The following is a 24,229-nucleotide window of genomic DNA, read 5'->3' as shown; positions in this document are numbered from 1 at the left end:
TTGAAGGTATTAGTTGATTACTATATTAAGTGTAATCTTTGCGTGTTCAAAAATAATTGAAAAATGAGATCTGATGAAGAAGCTTCTTTTGCAAAAGATTTATTTTAGGAGCTCCTAAAAGACACAAGACATGCTTACATTCAAAGGTGATGTTAAGCCTCGAGTGTGTCCATATGAAAAACACACAGTCGCTTTATAGAGGAAAAAAGCATACTCCTCCTCTGAGGCTGGACAAAGGGTTAGCAATTATAATAAACAGACAAGTGATTCATTGACATGTTTACTCCAGTTTCGTCCAGAGCCGGAAATATATGACTAGACAGGTACGACCCTGCGACCTAGACTCCCTAAGACCCACAGTGTTATCAACTTGAGAACATGCATGCCTCCCATGTGCATTCCTGTCTCACCAGCTGGAAGGGAGTGAAAAGTGTTATTCCTTACACTACAGTTATATGTCCAATATATTTCACACAAACATTATCAGTTAAATGGCATCTATATACTATAAGTAAATTCATAAACAGTAAAAATATGCATAGAAAATGTTAAATGTCTTCAGTCCCTCAATGAACAAACTATATTTGTTCAAAATAAGACATTAAATCCCTTAGAAATAGTCTAGAGAAAAATTCCAGCCGGATCTTCATCTGAAGTCGCCACCGCGGTCATAGCTTTAGAAGTTACAGATTCAACCATCATATAAGACGACTTGTTTTGTACATCTTGCTTTTCAATGGCTGTGGCAATAAGCCGCGTGCACAACGATCTTAAACAAGGAATACAGCAACAACCGCAAGTTGTCAAAAAAGCTGAAACCAAATTTTTATATCTTCCAAAAGCATCCATCCAGTTATCCAAATTGACGTATCGATACCGGACTGCTCTTTCATTTTTTTTTTAAGTGTTCGGAGTCCCTCAATGGCATTGGTTAAACTTCCATCCGGTGCAGTGTTATTAGGAATAAAAGTACAACATTGTTCTGCGAACATTGAACAAACACCACCCCTTTCTGCAAGTAACATATCAAGGGCTATACGATTCTGAAAAGCCATTAAAGATGTAGCTGACAACTGGCCGTGTACTGCTTCGAAACCTGATTGAGTCCAATTTCCTAGTCTTTGAACATTGTAATGTACATAATTAATCCTATCTACATTTTTGTTAATGGTACACCACCAGCAAATCAAAGATTCAAAACCTGAAGCCACCTGGTCCGCAATCTTATACTCATCTGGGACCCCGCGTGGCACTCCAATCGCATCTATGTATGTGGGAACATTTTGATCCTGCCAAGTGGATCTTTTGGCCCTCTGAAAAGAATGAGAAAAATTTGGTTGCCAAGTATTAACAATTTGCAGAAGGTTATCAACCGATGTAGGGAAAATATCTACTGGCAGAAGGAGGGTGATGAGAGCACAATATCCCTTCATATTCAGAGGTAACTTATCAAATATTCGGCTGTCCCCACACCACCACCAAATGTCAGCTCTGGACTGAGGCTGGAATTTACGACCCACATCTGTTGCTGAAATGCAGTGAGTGGTGTGGTTCAGTCTTCCCAATTGTTTCCCAGTACCTGACATTTTAATACATGAAAAACCACCATCCGCCACTTTATTTGAAAAAATAGGTTTAGTATCTTGCCAATCAACCAGTGGATAAACTTTATCCCATTTAGAGCATTTATCATTGGGGACAGTTTTATTCATTAGTTCCATTACACATTTATCCTCTATTTTAACAGGAATCACCCTCAATAAAGGTCTTGGGCCCACACATACGACGCAATCTTCTCCAGAAGCCTGTGCTGCTGCATTTGCTAACAGCAGCCAATTATTACTGCCACCAGACAGGCCCGTTGTTACCCGAAACCATTCACTTACTTCATCAATTTGGACACTAAAAGCTTCTACCCCAGACTCCATTGTATATTTAGTCATTTTAGGTTGTTCTGTCTTACTCATAGTTTTATCAATGCAAATTTAAATTGGAAAATAGGGATCAGTTCCAGAGAACCATGCCCACAGCATTAGGCCATAACAAAAAGTGTTATTTATGGTTACATTAGGTGGCCGGATATTACCTTCAGGAAAAACAAAAGTTAATTCAAAATGATGTCCCATTCTCCTCAATGTTACTCTCTTGGCAAAATAAACTGCCTCCCTACTGGAACCTGGCGGCCAGTATTGGCCATTTTGGGTGGTAAGGAATGTACTCCAGTCCAGTCGTAAAACACTACCTGTCAAATACCACCAGTACTTGAGCCAAAGGCCCCCCTTCGTCGGCCCCCCACTACTAAATCCCTTCAAAGATTTAATGGGGAGTTTGACAGATGTGTTTGTGTTAGGAGCAACGGTCAGGACAATTGAGTTATTATACGCCCAGTTCATTATCCACGGAATTTGGGTGGAAATAACATTTCTTTTATCACGGTGTGTTGTATTCAAACTCACGTCAAGGGGTTTCATGAAGAACCAAAATGGCACAACAATTAACAAGAGAAAAACCGTTACAATGCAGCAATTAGTAGCAGAGTTCTTCATCGAAGCCATCTTGAGAAGAAGTTCTTTTGTCGAAGGAGAAGGATGTTCGTCAGTCGTTGGTTGATGATATCGTTTTTTTTATTTTATTTTTTTTTATTAGAGGCGTTGTCAGCCTTTTTCCGAACCCTGGCTCACTGCCAGAGATCGCAGGAAAGGTCACGGGACTTCATTCCCAGTGTGACTCTATCCTTGTGAATTGATGAAAAGGGGCATGTGACTCAAATCACCATTGAGTGATTTCTCCTTCAAACAGCAGATTGACACTTGGTCAGCTTTGCCCATGGAAAAGGCACTACAATGAACCTCCTTCCAGGACCTCCCCCGCTGCAGCTTCCCTCCTTGGACAGCTTGTCAGGTAGACACTGGAAACGGCGTGGTGGGGCTCGGTGAGATGGCTCCAACTGGTGTGGGCGTAGATCATCAGACGGTTGCCCTTGGTGGCAGCGTTGAACCAGAAACAGCCGACCTTGTAGATGAGAGATGATACCAAGTATCCCCTTTTCGATACAAGCGCACCGCACAGGATGTACGCTCCTTGACCTTAAATGGACCTAGCCAATGAGGACAAGACCATTTCGGTTTAGTTACTTTCAACCACACATATTCACAATCATTTATTTTTGAAGGAACTTCTGGTTAGTTATCTGTTAGCTTAGAGAATGTAGACACTATCTCTTTAATTACCGGGGGCCTCTCAACGAGTGACTTCCCAGCGGAACATTAGGGGCGGGAAACAGCCTGTTTTTATGACCCTCAAAAGGAGTCCAACCTTTTTATATCTTATGAAGTTTTTGTTTTTTCAAATGGGTTCGTCTAATCCAATATTCCTAAGAAGCCCTTATAATAGTAGATAATGATTAATCAAATATTTTACCATGATATTTACTGTTGTAGATTTAGCATAAATGTACTTTTATCATACATCAAATTTCTGTATTTTTTACGCTGTTTTTTATTATAGCAGTGTAAATCATTTAAAAACAACATCATCTTAACCCAAAACTGCTCATGTCCGGCCGGGCCATAAACAGTCTGAGAAGAGATTTATATATATTTATACCTTTTAATAAACACTGCAGTCCTACAGTTCATTTTTACAACTTGTCTCATAAAATAATGTCCACCAGGTGTCCCAATGTTCCTTCCACACCTAAATGGCAAATTCCATGGGCTCTAGAAATTATACTTTTCAATTGTTTCTGAAATTGAATATACTTACCTTATTTTCTGCTATTCTGGTTGTCTTTTGTCATCTTTGTAGAACTTACTTCCCTCCAAGTCAAATCCTCCAATTCTCCGCTCCATTCTTTGCCTGTAAATTCCTCACACCAAACTTCATTCTCACATCAGACTTCCTTTTGATACACCGACAGACCAGTCATTCTCACATCAGACAGACCAATCATTCTCACATCAGACTTCCTTTTCAACAAACTCAGACAGACCAATCATTCCCCCATCTGATAAAGATCAATTTTGATCATTTCAGACCTGAATGTGAAAACTGCAGCCGCTTCCAAATTGCTGCTTCAAAGAGGAAAAACAGACACCTTGTGTCCTGTAGATTAAAAACAACCAAATTGTGACAATTTGGCCAACACCAGAACTATAAAAAGATCTCCAGCTGAGCTAGCCATGAGCCATAAAAAAAAAACCTTTGAGGCAAGAGTTTGTAATATAAATTTGAATCCTGTTCAGGTAACTTAAAGTGGAAAAAACAACTCAAGCAGATGTAAATTAAGATACTACAGCGGAGGACTTTTAGGGTCAGGAAGAGAAGAATTATTATTATTATTATTATTTTTTTAAACAACCCCATTAATCTATTGCAGGTCACAAATCTTCCAAATATCTGCCATCTCAACTAGTAAAAGAAACGAGTTATAATCAGAAAAACAAAACCCCTACTTTAAACCAACCAAAAAGTATTCTTAAAATGCCAACTAACCTCACCTCTTCTACAGAGTAGTGGGGGCTTGTAAAAACACAGCAGGGAACTTTGCCTTTGTGCATTCCCCGTGGAATCCAAAGATCAGTGCTGTTGAGCTTAATCAAAATTAAAAATTTAACCAGCAAATTCGCCGTAAGTGTTCCATATCTGAGTCCAATCCAGAAGCTAAAATTTAAAAGGAAAATGGGCAAAAAATTAGAAGACCAAATTCAACAAGCATCAAACAACGGAAAATATAGTATTAAAGATTAGAATAAATTTTATACTACCCTAATTCACATAAGCCGTTCTCAACTTCCGAAACTGCGTTGCTATAGATCACATCTCCTTTACCGACACAGTACAGAGTGCAAACTGTACTCAAAACAGACCAAAATATGACTCAAAGGCCGATCTCAGATGACTCGAACTTTGAGTCCACACTGGAGTTCATATTCCTTTCTGTCCTTGTTGATAGCAGTTTATGCAGGGCAAAGTTCAAAGCAGGCCTTAGCTGTCACTGGAGACCGCTGACAGTTTCATCAGGACGGCTGTGATGAGAGTTTGAGATGTCTGCTCAAAGAGTTGATGGACATTTTGCTCAGATAATTCATAAGAGTCATTGAACAGTCTCATGGCGAGCGGATTTGCAGTATACCATCCTTTTCGCAGTCCGTGTGATCACTTCCCCCCCCGAAAGTGACCATTGTTCAGTTCGCCGTCCACTCTGTGCCCAACAGCCAGGTTATTCCAGCACGTTGGAGACACCCAAGAACAACACCTCTCGTCAAAGATTGAACCTGCCTGAAACATTTATACACTCGGAACAGACAGAGGGAGATGAGATCATAGCAAGAGATTTATATGCTTGTTATAATTAAAAAAAATAATAATTTTCTCAAAAAATATGTATTTTGTAGTTTCATCTAAATATGTTCTACATTATAGCAAGTAGTATTACTATATTTACGCATATGTCTACCATAGACTCCTTCTTCATTACATGTTACCTTAAATTATGCCTCCACATGGAGGGAAGTCTCAAATTCCAGGATTTCTCAGACTTCTAGAATGGGACTCAGATAAGGACAAAGGTTAAATCATTTTCACACCTACGAATGAGTTATCAGAGATGCAGGGGAAATATAAAATCAAAAATGAAAAGTCTATTTCAATTAAAATTTGGTTTTATTACTTATTCAACTATATTAAAAGTTGGTTTTATTACTCATTCAACTATAAAAACACAGACCAGATTTAAAAATAATAATAATAATAATAATATGGATAGTGGCCTGTAGTTATCATCTAGACCTCTTTATCTTTCCGCATTCTTCTCTTACCTAGAAAAAAGAAAAAAAACTCCCATTACAGAACACATTGCCCTCTGACTCCTATTTTCCACACAAATCCCCCTCCTCTCTTCCAAGACACAGGGAAGGAGCAGAAAAAAGGGGAAGGGAAAATCACATTCAAAACCTATTTTTTTTTCTACATTCCTATACGAAAAACAAACGCCATTATCACACCAGTCTTTTCTACTCAAAAACAACACCAAACATACAGTTAAAGATTTTAAAGAAAAACAAATGAAATATCCATCCACACAACAGGAACAATTTGATTTTGCCTTAGACGACCCCTGCTATTCACACACACAACAGACTACAAGTCTCCAAAATGGAGACAATGGGAGAGAGGACTAAACTTATCACACCCCCTTTCATTTTTCTTTAGTTTAATTTAATTTTAACAGACAACAGTACAAATCACCACCTTCTTAAAACAGCAGCTCACGGCCCCCATCCTCACAGACCTTTAGTCCCTAATCAAGCGTGGGGGGAAGAGCTTTAAAAATTGTCACAGACAAAGGCAGAATTCTCCCCTACTTTCAAAATATGCAGATTTCCTGCTTACCATTCTTTTTCACCCTTTTTTGAGGACAAAGAATTTTGGAGGGAAAAAATTACTTTCCACCCATCTTTTCTTTCTTTCCTACACTTAAAAATCACTGTCTCAAACAAACTTACACTTCCATTCACTTAACTTCTGCACTTTCCTCATCTCCACAAAGGCAGTGAGGAGAAACAGACCAAACGGCCATTTTGATTTCTAAAATCTCGCTAGAACATCACACAACACACCTTTCCCATTGTCAGAGTCACACAAACAGTCACAAACTCCCTGCAGGCACACAAACAAGGAAAAAAAATCACACAATCCACACATTTCTTATTCCCAATTAGAGATTCAGTTAACTTCCAAACCACCCGGATAGCCCCCACTTTCCTTATCTAGGTCTCATTCGATTACTCAACAATTCTCTCAACTATTTCAAACTTTTGGGGCACATACGCACACACATACCAACTAGAAAAATTCCCATTATAATCACACAATTGACCCTAGTCATTTTATAACAAAAAAAAAACATTCTCTCCTAATCACACAAGTCACACATGCTCCAGATTAGTACGCCATCTAGAACCAATAGACTGTGCAATCTCCGCATGGCGAGCCAATTCCAATCCAAAAATGTTTTGCCTTATTTAATCTATTTTCCGGGTCATGTCTCATTTCCAACAATTTTAAATTGGCGGAGATTTTAGCCTAGCATTCGCCATGCGTTCATCTAACACGTTGTCGTTAGCCGAGCCGTGGCTAGCGGACTCGCTCAACACAGCTTTACGAGCAACTTTCACAGAGCTACCCAACGCAAGCATTCTAGCGTTAACCAACATTTGGTCCACGACCTGACATTGTCGTCTCACTTTTTTCCATTTAAAGAAAATATAGATGTGTCTTTCACGGAGTCAATCAGCATTTGGCGCTGTTTTACACAAGCAACTTCTACAGACTTCATTAATGCAATCAGACATGTCTCAGATTTTAACGGTGGGAACCAACCTTTATCACAATTAGTCCGCATCCATTCATTTAAAAGATTTTTCATCTTACGCCGTCGCCGTGGTGGCAGCGCTTCAGCCATGACGAGTGTTGCGGCCGTGACTTGTTCGCTTAGCGACAAGCTTTGAGTATGGACCGGAAGTTTACGCAAATCAAACCACCCTGAGTCTCGGTCAAAAATGTCGTCCATTATATGTAGTAATTTAGTCGTTTATAATATTTATAAAGTCAGTGACGTCTCACTTATGATACTACAATACAACAGATCAAAACTATTCTCATTAATCCCCCCAAAAAATTATTATATATATATATTTTTTTTTAGAAAAATAAAAGAAAAAGGAAAAACGAAACAGAAATCAAATATCTTTTTGCGCGACTTAATAAATACTTATCCGGATCTTCGCGGGCGGCTTCTTCACAGCTCTCGCTTCCAATGTGAATGACATCACACGAGCGGCTTAATTCATAGCTCTCGCTTCCAATGTGAATATCACACGAGCGGCTTAATTTGACACAACACACACACCCCGCGGAATTATGTCCCACGGTTTTTAATAACCCACAGCACACACACCGTGTAATAATACCACACGGGCGGCTTATCCTCTCCGCTCACTCCGAAAAATTATTCGGAGGGCTTATTCATACCAAAATAAAAATAAAAACAAGACAGCCTATTCCACCGCGGAACCAATCTCATATGCCGTTTCCGAACGGCGGAGCGCTCCCACTTGACGTCACTTCCGTATTCAACGGGCCAACCCATGCATGGTTCAATGTCGTAGTAATTGTCATAATCGAGGACTTTCGCGTCCCTCCGTAACCAATACGACTCTAAAACCCCCCTAACTTGTTCACAGATCTCAAATACAATTTGGTACGGACGTAATGCAGCTCTGAGTAATCCCAAACAAACAGAATTTCTCTACGTTGATAATTTGTCCACTCACCTTGTTAATATTTGCGCATTTAGAAATTCAGTTGTCCAAGATCATCACAGCTGTTGCAAAAACGTCCCAATTTGTCGCCGTCGAGGGTCACCAATTGAAGGTATTAGTTGATTACTATATTAAGTGTAATCTTTGCGTGTTCAAAAATAATTGAAAAATGAGATCTGATGAAGAAGCTTCTTTTGCAAAAGATTTATTTTAGGAGCTCCTAAAAGACACAAGACATGCTTACATTCAAAGGTGATGTTAAGCCTCGAGTGTGTCCATATGAAAAACACACAGTCGCTTTATAGAGGAAAAAAGCATACTCCTCCTCTGAGGCTGGACAAAGGGTTAGCAATTATAATAAACAGACAAGTGATTCATTGACATGTTTACTCCAGTTTCGTCCAGAGCCGGAAATATATGACTAGACAGGTACGACCCTGCGACCTAGACTCCCTAAGACCCACAGTGTTATCAACTTGAGAACATGCATGCCTCCCATGTGCATTCCTGTCTCACCAGCTGGAAGGGAGTGAAAAGTGTTATTCCTTACACTACAGTTATATGTCCAATATATTTCACACAAACATTATCAGTTAAATGGCATCTATATACTATAAGTAAATTCATAAACAGTAAAAATATGCATAGAAAATGTTAAATGTCTTCACCTTTTACCGTGCAATATCTACCCAGCCAAAAACAAATGTCTTCTGCATTCACTGTCTCATTAAACATTCTGACAATAACTGTTTTAGCAGCATTGTCAGTCAGTCTTTCAACATTGAACACAGAGAACTGGGCTTTCACATTTTCAAACCGAGTCCAAAATTCGCGAAGGTTCGCAGCAGAGGTGAAACTGAGATCGAATCCTTTACTGAAGGGCAACGTTATTATACAATTCAGATCTTCAGCTTTGAATTGCAGGGTTTGTTGGACAAGCTTTCTGGAAAAGTCCAGCCTGGACATCCACAGAGGCTCGCCACCATCCCTTTCCCGAAACATAAATCGGACACTGTGGTGCCTCCGCATGCCGGCATATGTAGCCGACATGTCGGAGACAACCACTGAGTCACAATTTTTGACAAATAAAAATCCAGCAAACTTACCTTTGTCGTTCTTCTATAACAGAAAGATTCAACAACACAAGACACAATACACAATACCCCTGCAATTGAGTTCGATTCACAGCCACAAAGGCATAGAATTGTCGCTCAACAGAGGCGATCGCAGTCTTTGCCAAAAGGCCGAGAAGCGATACCCACAAAGGGTCAGAGGCAAGAACTCAATTCCAGAGACTACAACTTTAAGTTGCGGTTACACACATCACCCGACACGCCAAACAACGCATCGAACGTGTTGAACATTAATGTGAATGTTTTCAGATGTTCGTGTGTTTGTGCATGTTTTGTGTCACGTGCTTCACGTCGACCCAATAGAATTCGGCATTAAACCATGGATGAATAAATAAACTGAACTCCTTCTGCCGTATGAGAATAGATTTTTAACTGACGAAAATAATTAGTCATTTGCAATAACACTCGGTTGGTATAATGCTGTGGCTGAAACAGAGCAGCCGTTTAATCAACATTTTGACAAAAAGACACTTATTGGCTACTATTGACTACTTCCTGTTTCCTGCTTGTTGGCAAAATGACAGTAGCACTCGATCGCCGTTAACGTAGTGGAGCTGAACTACCTCTATTCATCAATTTGGACGAGAACCCTTCAAATTATTATAATTATTCCTAACTACAGCTGAAGTACTTTTTAAATTACGGTCAGGGTGTTTCTGTGCGGAGCGAACTCATGTGCATCCTATCCTGATTTTTCTCATGTATTATTATTCACATATTGATCAGGGGAGAGCGCGAACGCAGTCCCCCACTATCAGAAATTATGCAGTCGAGATTCCCACATTTGGGGAATTCGCAGGGGTCAGCACAGCCGGAGTGCAATGGCTGAGACTCACCCTGGGTGAACCACCTTCTTGATCATGGTATCTCCCCTGCCAGGTAAGTATGAGTTGGATGCGGCGCGAGCACGAGAGTCATTCACGCGCACACTATGTGAAGCGATGGTTTCATATCACGTGAACATATCCAAGTAATGCTTTTTTGACGTCACAAGCAGACCAACACATTCGGTTAGGAGTGTGTTGGATGTGCATCTAAAATGCTACTGCCACCTACAGGACCTCCATTCACATGACATGTATACTGTCACGATCACAAAACTTTTAATAACATGACAGCAAAAGTTGCACACAAATGAATATCTTACTAAGATTAAACACTTTATTAGTTTAACCTTCTCCAACAAGGCTGGTGCAGCACCCACTGCACCGTAATGTCCATCTAAAATGCTCCTGTCACCTCATAATGTAAACATCGCGTTTCTATTATTATGCATACGCGAATCAAAATGGCTTACTGATACTTAATAAGTACCGAATTATCCCAAAATTCTAGCGGTTTTTATTTGACAATTTCAGGGATTGCACCGTTCCTGGAGATACTGCAATACCAGATTGATGCGTGGAGTGGACGGAGCAAGCCCCTATTCCATCTCCCAGTTCCAAAAATCAATTTAATATATGGTCCCCGGGTAGGGGACGTATCAGATATTAAACTGATAAGAACAGATTTTCTTTTCATGTTTTTATTGTCACTTTTAAATCAATCACAAGTCACATTTCTCCAATATGGAGCATTCATTTTGTCCTTAACATGACATGTAAAAATAAAAACAATTTAAAAATTTAAAAACCACATTCATATCTATTGTGCAGGAGCGTAGCACTGCATTACTAAGTGGGTCTTCATCCCACCCTCTCAAACAGCGCTTGTCCAGGACCTGCCGAGTCACTCTTTGTGCTCCTTCCTTCCTGCCTCTCCCGGAGAGCCAGGCCGTCGCTGCCGAGACCTTCATCGTGTAGCTCCGGTTCCCTCCTCCGGGCGGGCACAGGCGACGCTTCTTGGTGGGTGTGTCCTTGGCCTGCCGCGTGCAGCTTCGATGGTCCCTGCAGCCATTAAGAGCACAGCCACGGGGGGGGGGGTCTGCCTGTGCCTCCTTACCAGCAAGTTTCTGGAGGTCCACATGGCGTCTTTGATGGCGGCAAGGGTGAGCCAGTCTTCTGCAAACTCCTCCCGGGAACGCTCGACTTGGCTCACCCCATAGAGCACGTATTGTTCATTTAGGACCTCCCTTGCTGGCAAGTCCGGGAATTTTCTCAGGTGGCCGGCTGTCGCCCACAGGTCTACGGCAGCACTGCACTCCCAGAGGAGGTGCCTCACCGACTCCTGGGCGCCACAACCAGGTCGGGGGCAGGTTGAGTGCGCTGACATTCCTCGGGAGTGCATAACGGCCCTGACTGGGAGAATCTCGTGAGCCACCATCCACGACAGGTCCCGGAGTCTGTTTGGGAGGGCAGGATGGTTGACGTTGCGCCAAACTGTTGTGAGCTTGCCGAATGCAAGCCCGCGCACTTGACTCACTGTTTGCCGCTCCTTCATCATTTCCCACCACTGTGCCCGTGATTTGTAAAGGTCTTGAAGGGTCTGCCAGTCCTTGTACCGCTCCCTGTACTGAGGGACCAAGGCCTCATCCTCAAGCAGGGAGCAGTTCAATTTCCACAGACCTCTTCCAATAGTCACTCCAGAAGAAAGTGAAAGGGTGCAAGACAGCATTAGGTGATCTGAGAAAAAGACAGGAGTTAATCTAGCATCAGTCTGTGTCCAACCCCGTGTAAATATGTAATCTATGCGAGAGGCTCTGGTGCCGTCACCACTAAACCAGGTGAAGCCCTCCTCTCTTGGATGCATGGTTTTAAAGCAGTCATCTAATTTGAATACGCGGCACATGTCTTGCAATAAAACCGATGTTTTGTCAATTTTAAAATCCTCCCCGGCTCCCTTCCTGTCCTTCCTATTTAAAATACAATTAAAATCGCCTCCCATAATTAGTGGGTTATGACCGAGCATGTGGGACTGCAAATTCTCTAAAATATCATACCTGTCATGCTTTTCATTAGAACCATAAATATTTAAAATGCTAAAATCCTGTTCTGTAAAAGTTAAGTGTGCTAAAAGTGCTCGTCCGTCTCTCACCACTGTGCTCCCCTTAAAAACAATCTGAGGATTATTTATTAAAATAGCCACTCCATCATTTCTATTTTCGTTTGAACCACTCCATAATGATGGGTGTGGCCACATTTCCTCCCACTGTTTATAATTTCTTAAAAAGGGTATGCCACATTCTTGGATTAAAAACAGATCAGATTTAAAAGTTTTTAAAAATGTTAAAACGCTCTGAGCTCTAATCTTTGACTTCACGCTTCTAACGTTAATAGTTGAGAAGGTGAGGGTCATAGGTATGATTAAAAATTTAAAAAACACAGATAGGGTTACAAAATTTTAAGAGAACATTATTTTTTTTTAAAACAAGGCAGTAGCTAAGGTATTTCTCGAGAGCTTATTTCTTCCTTTACCTCAGCAAAAGGGGCAGAGCTAAAACACTGGTCATCTCTCAGAGGCACTCGAGGTGGTGATCGCTCACGCAACCTTAAATTCATAGTGTTTTTGCTTTTTGGCGTTGATTGCAGTACTATGTTTAAAAAGGAGAGTTCATTTGGTGAGCTCGAGGGGAAGACCCTGAACTCCCCCACCTCGCTATCTGAGCTCCCGGGCCTTCCCCTCTTCTCTGCAGACAGGGGAGACTCAGAGGACCGTTGAGAGGCAAGCCTTTTGTTATTTTGAGCACAAGTGATCTGGGTGTCTTCGCTGTCAGTCTCATTTGGACTGACTTCATTTGACTCACTTGCTGGTATTTCTTGCAGCATTTCACTTTCCTCTGAGCTCCCGATTGGTGGGGCCGGCCTGCTCCCCTCCCCTTGCCCCTCCTCACCTGTCCCCTCTCCACCAATGACAGGATTTGGAGGGAAATTTGAATTTCCTTCAGGACATTCAATTTGTTTGTCACCTTCCTTTTCATTTCCTTGTGCCATTTCTTTTCCAGCCTTCAGTTTGTTGGCAAATGATTTTGGACAATTTCTGTAGAGGTGGTTAGTTTCCCCACAGAGATTGCACTTTCTGCCATTGGTACATTCTTCAAAAGTAAGCCCAATTACTCGACATTTTCTACAAATGGTTTTCTCACACGCTTCCGCCAGGTGTCCATGCTCACCACACTTGCGGCAGAGCTTGGGCTGACCCTGGTAATGTATGTAGCCCCGGTTTTCACCCAAGACTATCATTGATGGGAGATGTTTCAGGCCCTGGAAGCCCTGGGGGTCCTGCCATTGTTGAATGGGTACCCGCCAGGCACAGTTCCAGATGCCGTCCTCATCCCTCACCTTCACAGCCTGGCCTTTTACCGTGCAATATCTACCCAGCCAAAAACAAATGTCTTCTGCATTCACTGTCTCATTAAACATTCTGACAATAACTGTTTTAGCAGCATTGTCAGTCAGTCTTTCAACATTGAACACAGAGAACTGGGCTTTCACATTTTCAAACCGAGTCCAAAATTCGCGAAGGTTCGCAGCAGAGGTGAAACTGAGATCGAATCCTTTACTGAAGGGCAACGTTATTATACAATTCAGATCTTCAGCTTTGAATTGCAGGGTTTGTTGGACAAGCTTTCTGGAAAAGTCCAGCCTGGACATCCACAGAGGCTCGCCACCATCCCTTTCCCGAAACATAAATCGGACACTGTGGTGCCTCCGCATGCCGGCATATGTAGCCGACATGTCGGAGACAACCACTGAGTCACAATTTTTGACAAATAAAAATCCAGCAAACTTACCTTTGTCGTTCTTCTATAACAGAAAGATTCAACAACACAAGACACAATACACAATACCCCTGCAATTGAGTTCGATTCACAGCCACAAAGGCATAGAATTGTCGCTCAACAGAGGCGATCGCAGTCTTTGCCAAAAGGCCGAGAAGCGATACCCACAAAGGGTCAGAGGCAAGAACTCAATTCCAGAGACTACAACTTTAAGTTGCGGTTACACACATCACCCGACACGCCAAACAACGCATCGAACGTGTTGAACATTAATGTGAATGTTTTCAGATGTTCGTGTGTTTGTGCATGTTTTGTGTCACGTGCTTCACGTCGACCCAATAGAATTCGGCATTAAACCATGGATGAATAAATAAACTGAACTCCTTCTGCCGTATGAGAATAGATTTTTAACTGACGAAAATAATTAGTCATTTGCAATAACACTCGGTTGGTATAATGCTGTGGCTGAAACAGAGCAGCCGTTTAATCAACATTTTGACAAAAAGACACTTATTGGCTACTATTGACTACTTCCTGTTTCCTGCTTGTTGGCAAAATGGCAGTAGCACTCGATCGCCGTTAACGTAGTGGAGCTGAACTACCTCTATTCATCAATTTGGACGAGAACCCTTCAAATTATTATAATTATTCCTAACTACAGCTGAAGTACTTTTTAAATTACGGTCAGGGTGTTTCTGTGCGGAGCGAACTCATGTGCATCCTATCCTGATTTTTCTCATGTATTATTATTCACATATTGATCAGGGGAGAGCGCGAACGCAGTCCCCCACTATCAGAAATTATGCAGTCGAGATTCCCACATTTGGGGAATTCGCAGGGGTCAGCACAGCCGGAGTGCAATGGCTGAGCCTCACCCTGGGTGAACCACCTTCTTGATCATGGTATCTCCCCTGCCAGGTAAGTATGAGTTGGATGCGGCGCGAGCACGAGAGTCATTCACGCGCACACTATGTGAAGCGATGGTTTCATATCACGTGAACATATCCAAGTAATGCTTTTTTGACGTCACAAGCAGACCAACACATTCGGTTAGGAGTGTGTTGGATGTGCATCTAAAATGCTACTGCCACCTACAGGACCTCCTTTCACATGACATGTATACTGTCACGATCACAAAACTTTTAATAACATGACAGCAAAAGTTGCACACAAATGAATATCTTACTAAGATTAAACACTTTATTAGTTTAACCTTCTCCAACAAGGCTGGTGCAGCACCCACTGCACCGTAATGTCCATCTAAAATGCTCCTGTCACCTCATAATGTAAACATCGCGTTTTTATTATTATGCATACGCGAATAAAAATGGCTTACTGATACTTAATAAGTACCGAATTATCCCAAAATTATAGCGGATTTTATTTGACAATTTCAGGGATTGCACCGTTCCTGGAGATACTGCAATACCAGGTCGATGCGTGGAGTGGACGGAGCAAGCCCCTATTCCATCTCCCAGTTCCAAAAATCAATTTAATATATGGTCCCCGGGTAGGGGACGTATCAGATATTAAACTGATAAGAACAGATTTTTCTTTTTCATGTTTTTATTGTCACTTTTAAATCAATCACAAATCACATTTCTCCAATATGGAGCATTCATTTTGTCCTTAACATATTATGTAAAAATAAAAACAATTTAAAAATGTAAAAACCACATTCATATCTATTGTGCAGGAGCGTAGCACTGCATTACTAAGTGGGTCTTCATCCCACCCTCTCAAACAGCGCTTGTCCAGGACCTGCCGAGTCACTCTTTGTGCTCCTTCCTTCCTGCCTCTCCCGGAGAGCCAGGCCGTCGCTGCCGAGACCTTCATCGTGTAGCTCCGGTTCCCTCCTCCGGGCGGGCACAGGCGACGCTTCTTGGTGGCTGTGTCCTTGGCCTGCCGCGTGCAGCTTCGATGGTCCCTGCAGCCATTAGGAGCACAGCCACGGGGGGGGTCTGCCTGTGCCTCCTTACCAGCAAGTTTCTGGAGGTCCACATGGCGTCTTTGATGGCGGCAAGGGTGAGCCAGTCTTCTGCAAACTCCTCCCGGGAACGCTCGACTTGGCTCACCCCATAGAGCACGTATTGTTCATTTAGGACCTCCCTTGCTGGCAAGTCCGGGAATTTTCTCAGGTGGCCGGCTGTCGCCCACAGGTCTACGGCAGCACTGCACTCCCAGAGGAGGTGCCTCACCGACTCCTGGGCGCCACAACCAGGTCGGGGGCAGGTTGAGTGCGCTGACATTCCTCGGGAGTGCATAACGGCCCTGACTGGGAGAATCTCGTGAGCCACCATCCACGACAGGTCCCGGAGTCTGTTTGGGAGGGCAGGATGGTTGACGTTGCGCCAAACTGTTGTGAGCTTGCCGAATGCAAGCCCGCGCACTTGACTCACTGTTTGCCGCTCCTGCACAATAGAGATGAGAGACTTGTGATTTTTTAAAACGTGACAATCTTCATTTTCTAATTTAAAATTTCTTAAAAATTTGGGGATAAAAGAATGTGCTGGTGGTAAGTTAAAAGACACCGGAAGTCTTTGATCGCTGGGTATTAGTTTTAATTTACGGAGGTATGATCCCATCCAGAATCGTGTCATTGCTTGACTTTTGGGATTGCTGGATGGTCCCAGAGCATTTTGCAGATGGAGGGCCACATATCTGCTGCCCAAGAAGAGCTGGAGGTCCGGCACGTCTTTCCCACCTTTCTCTTTTGTTTTTTTCATTGTGTCCCTCCTCAATTTTTCCCATTTAGAACCCCAGATAAAGTAAAAAATAGCACGGTCCAAATTTAAAAGCACATTTCTTTTTGGGATAAAAACTGAACCGATTAATAAAAGCAAAGGTAAAATGACTGCTTTAATTATTAAAATCTTCCCCTCTAAAGTCAGCTCTCTCAGTCCCCAAAAGCCAAGTTTTTTTCTCACTTTCCCTATCACGTCGCCCCAGTTTGTATCCCCTCCCCCTCCCTTACTGAATTTAATCCCAAGTATCTTCTGGTCTGTTTGTATCTCCGTTAGGGGCAGTCCTGTCTTCTGTGTCCCGGTCCACGGTCCGTAAAACTGTGCTTGGGTTTTGTCTCTGTTAAGTTTAGAGCCAGATGCTCTTCCATACCAGTCAGTCAAGTCCAGGGTCCTTGTCACGGATAAAATGTCAGAGCACAGGATGTTAATATCGTCCATATATAAAACACACTTTGTTGTTAGCCCCCCGCCCCCTGGAATACTCACCCCCTCGATCATTTTGTCCCTTCTCAAAATCTGTGCCAACGGTTCTATGCATAGGACATAGAGGAGGGCAGATAAGGGACAGCCCTGACGGACGCCGCAGTTAATCTGTACTGCTTTTGTCAAGTTCCCGTTGACCACAAATTTGCTGGTAATATCTCGATACAGCAAGCCCACCCACTCTAGATACCTTCCCGGGAAACCCCATTTTTGCAGTAGCCTAAAAAGGTACTGGTGCGAGATCCGATCAAAAGCCTTCTCAAAGTCTAAATTTAGGACTACTAGCCGCATATTTCTGTCTCTCGCATAACAGATGGTGTCACGAATCAGAATGAGGCTGTCCGTGATCTTCCTCCCCGCGATGGCACAGGTTTGGTCCGGGTTGATCAAATCTTCTAAAAACACAGACGTACGCATTGCTAAAAGTTTGCTAAAAAGTTTACAATCAACATTTAAAAGCGTAATTGGACGCCAGTTGTTCAGGTCAGTTTTGTCTCCCTTCTTATGCAGTAACGTGACTATCCCTACTCTAAAACTGTCTGGTAGTCGGTGTGTTTTGTCCAGTTCATTAAAAACAGTGAGTAAATCTGGTGCTAAAATGTCCCAAAAAGTCAGGTAAAATTCCGAGCAGAGGCCGTCTTCGCCCGGAGATTTTGCCTTCTTCAATTGTTTTGCACATGTATGTAGTTCTGCAGGTGTAAAATCCTGTGTTAAAAGCCCATTATCAGTCACTGTTTTTTCAATGAAGTTTAAAACCTCTACCATTATCTCCTCTTGGGTATCTTTACGCTCATACAGTTTTTGATAGTATGTTTCTACTGTTTCAATTATTTCATTGTTTTTTTCTGTGATAGTCCCGTTTTCTTTTTTTAGTTTAAAAATGCCCCCACCCTTGCTCATAATTTTTTTAAAGAAGTACCTGGTGCATTTTTCACCTTCTTCGATTTCCTTTTCTCTGCTCCTTAATAAAAACCCTTTGCTTTGGATATGTGCCATAGCTCTCATTTCTTTTTTGATCTCTTTAATTTCATCATTAAAATTTATCCCCTTTTGTGTTAGATTAAAATACCTTTGCAGTCTCTTTTGCATTCCCAGCATACATTTCATTTCCTTGATTTTCTTCTCTCTTCCTGCTTTTTTAAAAAAAGTCTGAGTCCTTACCTTCATCATTTCCCACCACTGTGCCCGTGATTTGTAAAGGTCTTGAAGGGTCTGCCAGTCCTTGTACCGCTCCCTGTACTGAGAGACCAAGGCCTCGTCCTCAAGCAGGGAGCAGTTCAACTTCCACAGACCTCTTCCAATAGTCACTCCAGAAGAAAGTGAAAGGGTGCAAGACAGCATTAGGTGATCTGAGAAAAAGACAGGAGTTAATCTAGCATCAGTCTGTGTCCAACCCCGTGTAAATATGTAATCTATGCGAGAGGCTCTGGTGCCGTCACCACTAAACCAGGTGAAGCCCTCCTCTCTTGGATGCATGGTTTTAAAGCAGTCATCTAATTTGAATACGCGGCACATGTCTTGCAATAAAACCGATGTTTTGTCAATTTTAAAATCCTCCCCGGCTCCCTTCCTGTCCTTCCTATTTAAAATACAATTAAAATCGCCTCCCATAATTAGTGGGTTATGACCGAGCATGTGGGACTGCAAATTCTCTAAAATATCATACCTGTCATGCTTTTCATTAGAACCATAAATATTTAAAATGCTAAAATCCTGTTCTGTAAAAGTCAAGTGTGCTAAAAGTGCTCGTCCGTCTCTCACCACTGTGCTCCCCTTAAAAACAATCTGAGGATTATTTGTTAAAATAGCCACTCCATCATTTCTATTTTCGTTTGAACCACTCCATAATGATGGGTGTGGCCACATTTCCTCCCACTGTTTATAATTTCTTAAAAAGGGTATGCCACATTCTTGGATTAAAAACAGATCAGATTTAAAAGTTTTTAAAAATGTTAAAACGCTCTGAGCTCTAATCTTTGACTTCACGCTTCTAACGTTAATAGTTGAGAAGGTGAGGGTCATAGGTATGATTAAAAATTTAAAAAACGCAGATAAGGTTACAAAATTTTAAGAGAACATAATTTTTTTTTAAAACAAGGCAGTAGCTAAGGTATTTCTCGAGAGCTTATTTCTTCCTTTACCTCAGCAAAAGGGGCAGAGCTAAAACACTGGTCATCTCTCAGAGGCACTCGAGGTGGTGATCGCTCACGCAACCTTAAATTCATAGTGTTTTTGCTTTTTGGCGTTGATTGCAGTACTATGTTTAAAAAGGAGAGTTCATTTGGTGAGCTCGAGGGGAAGACCCTGAACTCCCCCACCTCGCTATCTGAGCTCCCGGGCCTTCCCCTCTTCTCTGCAGACAGGGGAGACTCAGAGGACCGTTGAGAGGCAAGCCTTTTGTTATTTTGAGCACAAGTGATCTGGGTGTCTTCGCTGTCAGTCTCATTTGGACTGACTTCACTTGACTCACTTGCTGGTATTTCTTGCAGCATTTCACTTTCCTCTGAGCTCCCGATTGGTGGGGCCGGCCTGCTCTCCTCCCCTTGCCCCTCCTCACCTGTCCCCTCTCCACCAATGACAGGATTTGGAGGGAAATTTGAATTTCCTTCAGGACATTCAATTTGTTTGTCACCTTCCTTTTCATTTCCTTGTGCCATTTCTTTTCCAGCCTTCAGTTTGTTGGCAAATGATTTTGGACAATTTCTGTAGAGGTGGTTAGTTTCCCCACAGAGATTGCACTTTCTGCCATTGGTACATTCTTCAAAAGTATGCCCAATTACTCGACATTTTCTACAAATGGTTTTCTCACACGCTTCCGCCAGGTGTCCATGCTCACCACACTTGCGGCAGAGCTTGGGCTGACCCTGGTAATGTATGTAGCCCCGGTTTTCACCCAAGACTATCATTGATGGGAGATGTTTCAGGCCCTGGAAGCCCTGGGGGTCCTGCCATTGTTGAATGGGTACCCGCCAGGCACAGTTCCAGATGCCGTCCTCATCCCTCACCTTCACAGCCTGGCCTTTTACCGTGCAATATCTACCCAGCCAAAAACAAATGTCTTCTGCATTCACTGTCTCATTAAACATTCTGACAATAACTGTTTTAGCAGCATTGTCAGTCAGTCTTTCAACATTGAACACAGAGAACTGGGCTTTCACATTTTCAAACCGAGTCCAAAATTCGCGAAGGTTCGCAGCAGAGGTGAAACTGAGATCGAATCCTTTACTAAAGGGCAACGTTATTATACAATTCAGATCTTCAGCTTTGAATTGCAGGGTTTGTTGGACAAGCTTTCTGGAAAAGTCCAGCCTGGACATCCACAGAGGCTCGCCACCATCCCTTTCCCGAAACATAAATCGGACACTGTGGTGCCTCCGCATGCCGGCATATGTAGCCGACATGTCGGAGACAACCACTGAGTCACAACTTTTCACAAATAAAATTCCAGCAAACTTACCTTTGTCGTTCTTCTACAACAGAAAGATTCTACAACAGAAAGATTCAACAACACAATACACAATACCCCTGCAAATGAGTTCGATTCACAGCCACAAAGGCATAGAATTGTCGCTCAACAGAGGAGATCGCAGTCTTTGCCAAAAGGCCGAGAAGCGATACCCACAAAGGGTCAGAGGCAAGAACTCAATTCCAGAGACTACAACTTTAAGTTGCGGTTACACACATCACCCGACACGCCAAACAACGCATCGAACGTGTTGAACATTAATGTGAATGTTTTCAGATGTTCGTGTGTTTGTGCATGTTTTGTGTCACGTGCTTCACGTCGACCCAATAGAATTCGGCATTAAACCATGGATGAATAAATAAACTGAACTCCTTCTGCCGTATGAGAATAGATTTTTAACTGACGAAAATAATTAGTCATTTGCAATAACACTCGGTTGGTATAATGCTGTGGCTGAAACAGAGTAGCCGTTTAATCAACATTTTGACAAAAAGACACTTATTGGCTACTATTGACTACTTCCTGTTTCCTGCTTGTTGGCAAAATGACAGTAGCACTCGATCGCCGTTAACGTAGTGGAGCTGAACTACCTCTATTCATCAATTTGGACGAGAACCCTTCAAATTATTATAATTATTCCTAACTACAGCTGAAGTACTTTTTAAATTACGGTCAGGGTGTTTCTGTGCGGAGCGAACTCATGTGCATCCTATCCTGATTTTTCTCATGTATTATTATTCACATATTGATCAGGGGAGAGCGCGAACGCAGTCCCCCACTATCAGAAATTATGCAGTCGAGATTCCCACATTTGGGGAATTCGCAGGGGTCAGCACAGCCGGAGTGCAATGGCTGAGCCTCACCCTGGGTGAACCACCTTCTTGATCATGGTATCTCCCCTGCCAGGTAAGTATGAGTTGGATGCGGCGCGAGCACGAGAGTCATTCACGCGCACACTATGTGAAGCGATGGTTTCATATCACGTGAACATATCCAAGTAATGCTTTTTTGACGTCACAAGCAGACCAACACATTCGGTTAGGAGTGTGTTGGATGTGCATCTAAAATGCTACTGCCACCTACAGGACCTCCATTCACATGACATGTATACTGTCACGATCACAAAACTTTTAATAACATGACAGCAAAAGTTGCACACAAATGAATATCTTACTAAGATTAAACACTTTATTAGTTTAACCTTCTCCAACAAGGCTGGTGCAGCACCCACTGCACCGTAATGTCCATCTAAAATGCTCCTGTCACCTCATAATGTAAACATCGCGTTTCTATTATGCATACGCGAATCAAAATGGCTTACTGATACTTAATAAGTACCGAATTATCCCAAAATTCTAGCGGTTTTTATTTGACAATTTCAGGGATTGCACCGTTCCTGGAGATACTGCAATACCAGGTCGATGCGTGGAGTGGACGGAGCAAGCCCCTATTCCATCTCCCAGTTCCAAAAATCAATTTAATATATGGTCCCCGGGTAGGGGACGTATCAGATATTAAACTGATAAGAACAGATACTACACTTGATCTTAGCCAAAAGGCCGAGAAGCGATACCCACAAAGGGTCAGAGGCAAGAACTCAATTCCAGAGACTACAACTTTAAGTTGCGGTTACACACATCACCCGACACGCCAAACAACGCATCGAACGTGTTGAACATTAATGTGAATGTTTTCAGATGTTCGTGTGTTTGTGCATGTTTTGTGTCACGTGCTTCACGTCGACCCAATAGAATTCGGCATTAAACCATGGATGAATAAATAAACTGAACTCCTTCTGCCGTATGAGAATAGATTTTTAACTGACGAAAATAATTAGTCATTTGCAATAACACTCGGTTGGTATAATGCTGTGGCTGAAACAGAGTAGCCGTTTAATCAACATTTTGACAAAAAGACACTTATTGGCTACTATTGACTACTTCCTGTTTCCTGCTTGTTGGCAAAATGACAGTAGCACTCGATCGCCGTTAACGTAGTGGAGCTGAACTACCTCTATTCATCAATTTGGACGAGAACCCTTCAAATTATTATAATTATTCCTAACTACAGCTGAAGTACTTTTTAAATTACGGTCAGGGTGTTTCTGTGCGGAGCGAACTCATGTGCATCCTATCCTGATTTTTCTCATGTATTATTATTCACATATTGATCAGGGGAGAGCGCGAACGCAGTCCCCCACTATCAGAAATTATGCAGTCGAGATTCCCACATTTGGGGAATTCGCAGGGGTCAGCACAGCCGGAGTGCAATGGCTGAGCCTCACCCTGGGTGAACCACCTTCTTGATCATGGTATCTCCCCTGCCAGGTAAGTATGAGTTGGATGCGGCGCGAGCACGAGAGTCATTCACGCGCACACTATGTGAAGCGATGGTTTCATATCACGTGAACATATCCAAGTAATGCTTTTTTGACGTCACAAGCAGACCAACACATTCGGTTAGGAGTGTGTTGGATGTGCATCTAAAATGCTACTGCCACCTACAGGACCTCCATTCACATGACATGTATACTGTCACGATCACAAAACTTTTAATAACATGACAGCAAAAGTTGCACACAAATGAATATCTTACTAAGATTAAACACTTTATTAGTTTAACCTTCTCCAACAAGGCTGGTGCAGCACCCACTGCACCGTAATGTCCATCTAAAATGCTCCTGTCACCTCATAATGTAAACATCGCGTTTCTATTATGCATACGCGAATCAAAATGGCTTACTGATACTTAATAAGTACCGAATTATCCCAAAATTCTAGCGGTTTTTATTTGACAATTTCAGGGATTGCACCGTTCCTGGAGATACTGCAATACCAGGTCGATGCGTGGAGTGGACGGAGCAAGCCCCTATTCCATCTCCCAGTTCCAAAAATCAATTTAATATATGGTCCCCGGGTAGGGGACGTATCAGATATTAAACTGATAAGAACAGATACTACACTTGATCTTAGCCAAAAGGCCGAGAAGCGATACCCACAAAGGGTCAGAGGCAAGAACTCAATTCCAGAGACTACAACTTTAAGTTGCGGTTACACACATCACCCGACACGCCAAACAACGCATCGAACGTGTTGAACATTAATGTGAATGTTTTCAGATGTTCGTGTGTTTGTGCATGTTTTGTGTCACGTGCTTCACGTCGACCCAATAGAATTCGGCATTAAACCATGGATGAATAAATAAACTGAACTCCTTCTGCCGTATGAGAATAGATTTTTAACTGACGAAAATAATTAGTCATTTGCAATAACACTCGGTTGGTATAATGCTGTGGCTGAAACAGAGTAGCCGTTTAATCAACATTTTGACAAAAAGACACTTATTGGCTACTATTGACTACTTCCTGTTTCCTGCTTGTTGGCAAAATGACAGTAGCACTCGATCGCCGTTAACGTAGTGGA

General features: G+C 42.3%; 1 long non-coding RNA gene and 8 other non-coding genes across 9 annotated transcripts; all 9 read right to left on the bottom strand.

The window, feature by feature from the left end:
* Nucleotides 1-83: 83 nt before the first annotated feature.
* Nucleotides 84-8,202, bottom strand: LOC144040988 (uncharacterized). The gene is made up of 2 exons (XR_013289943.1): nt 7,384-8,202; nt 84-6,660 (listed from the first exon to the last, which is right to left on the bottom strand). It is a non-coding gene; the product is annotated as an uncharacterized LOC144040988 (long non-coding RNA).
* A 1,978-nt stretch (nt 8,203-10,180) lies between these two features.
* Nucleotides 10,181-10,344, bottom strand: LOC144041003 (U1 spliceosomal RNA). Its single transcript, XR_013289957.1, has one exon. It is a non-coding gene; the product is annotated as a U1 spliceosomal RNA (small nuclear RNA).
* Nucleotides 10,345-10,813: 469 nt separating this feature from the next.
* LOC144041026 (U2 spliceosomal RNA) lies at nt 10,814-11,004 on the bottom strand. The gene has a single exon (XR_013289977.1). It is a non-coding gene; the product is annotated as a U2 spliceosomal RNA (small nuclear RNA).
* A 3,872-nt stretch (nt 11,005-14,876) lies between these two features.
* LOC144040997 (U1 spliceosomal RNA) lies at nt 14,877-15,040 on the bottom strand. Its single transcript, XR_013289951.1, has one exon. It is a non-coding gene; the product is annotated as a U1 spliceosomal RNA (small nuclear RNA).
* Nucleotides 15,041-15,509: 469 nt separating this feature from the next.
* On the bottom strand, nt 15,510-15,702 carry LOC144041021 (U2 spliceosomal RNA). Its single transcript, XR_013289972.1, has one exon. It is a non-coding gene; the product is annotated as a U2 spliceosomal RNA (small nuclear RNA).
* Nucleotides 15,703-21,557: 5,855 nt separating this feature from the next.
* On the bottom strand, nt 21,558-21,721 carry LOC144040996 (U1 spliceosomal RNA). Its single transcript, XR_013289950.1, has one exon. It is a non-coding gene; the product is annotated as a U1 spliceosomal RNA (small nuclear RNA).
* A 466-nt stretch (nt 21,722-22,187) lies between these two features.
* LOC144041012 (U2 spliceosomal RNA) lies at nt 22,188-22,378 on the bottom strand. The gene has a single exon (XR_013289966.1). It is a non-coding gene; the product is annotated as a U2 spliceosomal RNA (small nuclear RNA).
* Nucleotides 22,379-22,978: 600 nt separating this feature from the next.
* On the bottom strand, nt 22,979-23,142 carry LOC144040995 (U1 spliceosomal RNA). The gene has a single exon (XR_013289949.1). It is a non-coding gene; the product is annotated as a U1 spliceosomal RNA (small nuclear RNA).
* Nucleotides 23,143-23,608: 466 nt separating this feature from the next.
* On the bottom strand, nt 23,609-23,799 carry LOC144041011 (U2 spliceosomal RNA). The gene has a single exon (XR_013289965.1). It is a non-coding gene; the product is annotated as a U2 spliceosomal RNA (small nuclear RNA).
* Between the last annotated feature and the right edge of the window lie 430 nt (nt 23,800-24,229).

Source organism: Vanacampus margaritifer, unplaced genomic scaffold (assembly GCF_051991255.1).
Source record: "Vanacampus margaritifer isolate UIUO_Vmar unplaced genomic scaffold, RoL_Vmar_1.0 HiC_scaffold_85, whole genome shotgun sequence".
NCBI lineage: Eukaryota > Metazoa > Chordata > Actinopteri > Syngnathiformes > Syngnathidae > Vanacampus > Vanacampus margaritifer.
Note: the sequence above shows the minus strand (reverse complement) of the source record. Positions and strands in the feature narration are given on the sequence as shown.